We start from the raw sequence: 5,000 nt of genomic DNA, 5'->3' as shown, positions 1-5,000 counted from the left end.
CAAAATGGAGAGACAGACAAACATTAATCTTTCAACCAAAAGGAATGCCGAAAGATTATAAAGATATAGTTTATACAAATATTGATGGCTTATCTTCGAAGTTGCTAGAGCTAGAGACAATGATTGATATGAATAATCCAGATGTAATATGCATCACTGAAACCAAACTGGACCCCTCCATAGACGATGTAACATTAGGACTCAAAGACTATAATTGGAGAAAAGATAGGGCAGATGATAATGGAGGATGGTAGCAATATTAACAAGAAAAGGAATCATTTCAAAGGAGTTAGAAATTAATCAGGCCCCATAGTGGAACTCAAGGTAATTGAGGTAGAAACAAACGGGGTAAACATAATAATAATTACGGTATACATGCCACCTCAAACATCGGTGTGGTCACAAGAAAATTACCAGAAACTAATTCAAGAGAGCCTGGAAGAAGTGCTAAAACTTTCGGAAAGCAATACAAAAGAAATTCTTATCAGAGGGGATTTTAACAGCAAAATCGACTGGGAAAGTTTCGATCCCAGAGCGCTACCACTTTCGTAGAATGCTAAATTACTGGGTCATAAATGAGTATTGCCTTTTCCATAATATAACAGATCATACCAGGATAAGAGGGCTAGATAGGTCGTCTATGCTCATGACCTAATATTTTCAAAGCATAACGATGATATTTGAATATCGAGTACTGTCCTCTTTTAGGAAAAAAGCTACTATTTAGTGATTAAACTAATATACTGTATGTTACAAGAAAAACTAATCTTGAGCAAGGAAAGAAAGGAAAAGTACAATTACAAAAATGATGATCGTAGAAGCCTGAAAGATTTCTTTGATAGCAAAATTGAAGCAAGAAATGGCCAAAAATGGTTCAATGACAAATGCAAGAAAATGAGAGAAAATATTCAGAAGACATTGATCATTAGGCAGCGTATGAAAGATATGAAATAGGAAGACATGAGTATACCCAAACTATAAGAGAGGCGAAATTAAACTTTGAAAATGATATAATCAACAAATGTATGCCAACCAAAACTCAGAATATAGATCAATTTAGCGCCATCAAAGACAACAACTTTATTTATTCTGAGGAGGAATAAATGTGTGAAATCCTAAATGAGAAATTTCAGTCAATGTTTATTGAGGATCCATACTTTGATGTGGCAAATACCCGTACAAACGTAAAGAACACATCACTCTCAAAAAGAATGAAATAAAATATCTACTATAAGGATCAGACAAGACCAAAGCAGAGGGAGCAGATGAAATTTTAACTGGGTTCTCGGGGAATTTGCCGAACTATGTACTCCTTTATTGCTAATATTCCAAATTTCATTGAGACAAGGTAAACTACCAAAAAGTTGGAAACTCGCTAATGTTACACCTTTATATAAGAGCGTCGACAAACAAAACCCACTAAATTATAGACCAGTTTCATTAACTAGCGTAGTATACAAGCTGCTAGAAAGGATAATTAAGGAACAATGGGTTTAAGTACTTGAAAAAGACGAAATGATATCAAATAAATAATTTGGTTGTTGGGAAGGAAGGTCATGTGTAACAAATCTCCTCTGATTTTATGATAGACTGTCTGAAATATTACAAGAAGGAGACGGCTGGGTGGATTGTGTGTACTTGGACTTTAAAAAGGCTTTTGATAAGGTGCCTCAAAGAATACTACTATGGAAATTAGAGCACCTAGGTGGAGTGAAAGGCAAACTACTCGCATGGATGAAAGACGTTCTTCATGAAAGACAGATGAGCACAGCAATTAGAGGAAAGCATTCTGCATGGCGACGAGTAACCAGCGGAGTGCCTCAAGGATCGGTGTTGGCGCCGATTATGTTTACAATTTTCGTAAATGATTTAGAGTCAAACATAAGCCTAGGTAGTTATCTGAATATGTCTGTAGATGACGCAGATACAAAAAATGATAACAGACATCGTCTCATGCCAATGCCTCCAAAGTGACGTCTTGAATTTGTTCACGTGGAGTTGTACATGGAAAATGGAATTCAATACCAATAAATGCCACGCAGTCAGGTTCGGAGAAAGTATAAATCGCCCACTATTCCAATATAAATTAGGAAACACAATATTAAACACAGATGACAGGAAAAAAAAATCTTGGAATAATCATAAATAGAAACCTAAACCCAAATGATCATATAAATGAAAAGATCCACAAAATGCTAGGACTGATATCCAATATGACGAGGGCATTCGTGTATGTGGACGAAGATATGGTAAAGATCATTATAGCATTCATAAAACCGTCTTGTGTACGGTGTAGTGGCATGGAGTCCACACTTAAAAAAATATGGACAAACTGGAACGAGTCCAAAGAGCGGCGACAAGATGGGCACCAACCCTAAGAGATTTGAGTTACGAAGACACAAAAAGGATGAGAGGACACAACACATAGTTGAAAGTAAAAAGAGGTGATAAAGATGTCAAAAAATATAGTTTCCCAAACAGAACTATTGGAGCATGGAACAGTCTCCCCAAACACGTAGTGTGTGCCAAAAATATGCATCAATTTGAAATTATACAATTTAAATATAGCAGATGGGACCACATGAGCTTAGCTCTTCTCCCGTATTGAAACAACTAGGTAAGAACACACACACACACACACACACACAAACACACACATATATATATATATACACACATATAAACACACACACACACACACACACACACACACACACATATATATATATATATATATATATATATATATATATATATATATATATATATATATATATATATGGCTTGGGTTATGCATAGCTCAATGGGGTGCATCTCTCATTGTTCAATTAGTAATTTTCAGCACACTACGCGATCATGACTTCTTCAGTCGCTTCAGTCGCTTTGGATTCCAGACGATTATCTTGCAAATGTCACTTTTAAGTTGAAAGTATAGTTCGGGACGCCGCTAAACCCAATTTACCCAAAGATGCATTTGAGATTTGTCGGTGTTATATATCAAAATACAAGAAAAGAAGACATTAAAAAGAAACCTATAATAAATCATATTTGACCAACTTTCTTCCTACAAAAATACGATGGAAGTGAACTGTCCTGAATCTCGACTTAGCCATTTAGATTTCGCTGTTAAGACTTCCCTTCATTTTCACATCAGGGATTTTAATGAGAAGCCAAACAATGCACCTCATTTTCTAATGATGTGGCCCTCCTGTTTTAGAACTCTCTTGCTACTGTATGAGTTATTGTTTCTGCTTATTCTGTATTACTGTACCTTGTAAACACCTTTGTAAAAAAAGAGCCTCTGTAACTCATGGAATAAAGTGTCTTCAATTTGAATTTGATTTACTGCAGTGCGTCCAATCTGAGGCTCCAGAGTACTTCGATTTGCTTTCTTTTTTCTAATCAGCTGACACAACACATGCTTGCATATATCTGGATCTTCTCAGAATCTCACACGCAATAAACCTACTGAGGTACACCACGGTTTAAAATACCCAAGAGTCTTGGGTAAGTCGGCAGTTTTTCCTTTCCCGAGGTCGGACGTAGTGAGATAACCTTTACGTGCAGGTTGACTCGGTCGCTTTGGATGCTAAGTAAGTCTTGTGTTACTGTGGATGTTAGATATCCTTCACATTTCACACCGCTTGATGAGTTGTGTGGATGAGATTTGCTGTCTTCCTGAAGGTCCTCACATCACCGATTCTTAAGTTACACGAGTAAGAAAGCCCTGCACACGAGATTCACAATGGAATCCTATCCGCCAGAGTAGCAATGCCTTGAGTACCGGAAGCACATGTTCAAAGGACTTTACATACGCTTTCCTTCGTCTTAAAATGAATTCAGTGAATCTCGTCCCTTCCTGGGGTTACATCATATCTTCTAATTGATTAGGGGTCCATAATTAGTTGCTCTGTTTTTTCTGAATAATGGATATCCCATTTACATATTCATGTGAACTCTCAAATGTTTTCTTAACATCCTCTCCCTTCCATCTGAGACCCAACCTTGATTCAGTATTTCCAACTCCATAGCCTCACTTTGAAGAACCTCATCCCTCAAACACGGTCTTCAAAATCAACTATCAATTTACATGATCCCAGCGCAAATGAAGATAAATCTGCCAAACCCCAATGAATTTAGATCCGCGCGCAGCCGGGCACAAAGCTATCTGCCGGGGTTGGCCATTGGGGTCACTTCTCGTTTCCTCAAACTCATTTTTTTGCCCTCGCTTTTGACAGACACACTGCACACCTAGCTGCCCTTCCCATGAAATCATAATCAAAGGAAACAGTTAAATGTTATATCAGACATTTGTGTTCGCAACAAAATCCTTCCTGGCCGCCATGTGCATGCAAATAACCCTGATTTTCCTGCGGTGTCACCAAGATTTTCCAAGATTGAACTCGAACCATATATGCATATAGATGTATATGCATATATATATATATATATATATATATATATATATATATATATATGTATGCACACACACACACATACATATGTATGTGTGTGTATGTGTGTGTGTGTGTGTGTGTGTGTGTGTGTGTGTGTACGAAAGTAATAACAATAATGATTATATAATTGATTGAAGGACTTGGAAAAGCGAGAGAGATACGGAATATATATATATATATATATATATATATAAATAAATATATATATATATATATATATATATATATATATATATATATATATATATATATATATATATATATATATATATATATATATATATATATATATATATATATATAACCTTTTCACGGCAGCAACAAAGCAATGTTGCGCGCGCATACTGACAGGCAGATAACTTTGTTCGCGTGTTCGCCGTTGCCTCCTTCGGGTGACTCGCTGTTCATTTTAAGAGGTCGAACTACTGGCGGAGAGATTCGAGTGGGAAGCGAATATCATCTGTCACTTTCAAGTAAAGATGAATTATGTCCTGAAAGAAACCTAACCCTTGCAAAAGGTGTGACTTGGGTGATCCATCATTC

This window comes from Penaeus vannamei, chromosome 5, assembly GCF_042767895.1.
Source record: "Penaeus vannamei isolate JL-2024 chromosome 5, ASM4276789v1, whole genome shotgun sequence".
Classification (NCBI taxonomy): Eukaryota; Metazoa; Arthropoda; class Malacostraca; order Decapoda; family Penaeidae; genus Penaeus; species Penaeus vannamei.
Note: the sequence above shows the minus strand (reverse complement) of the source record.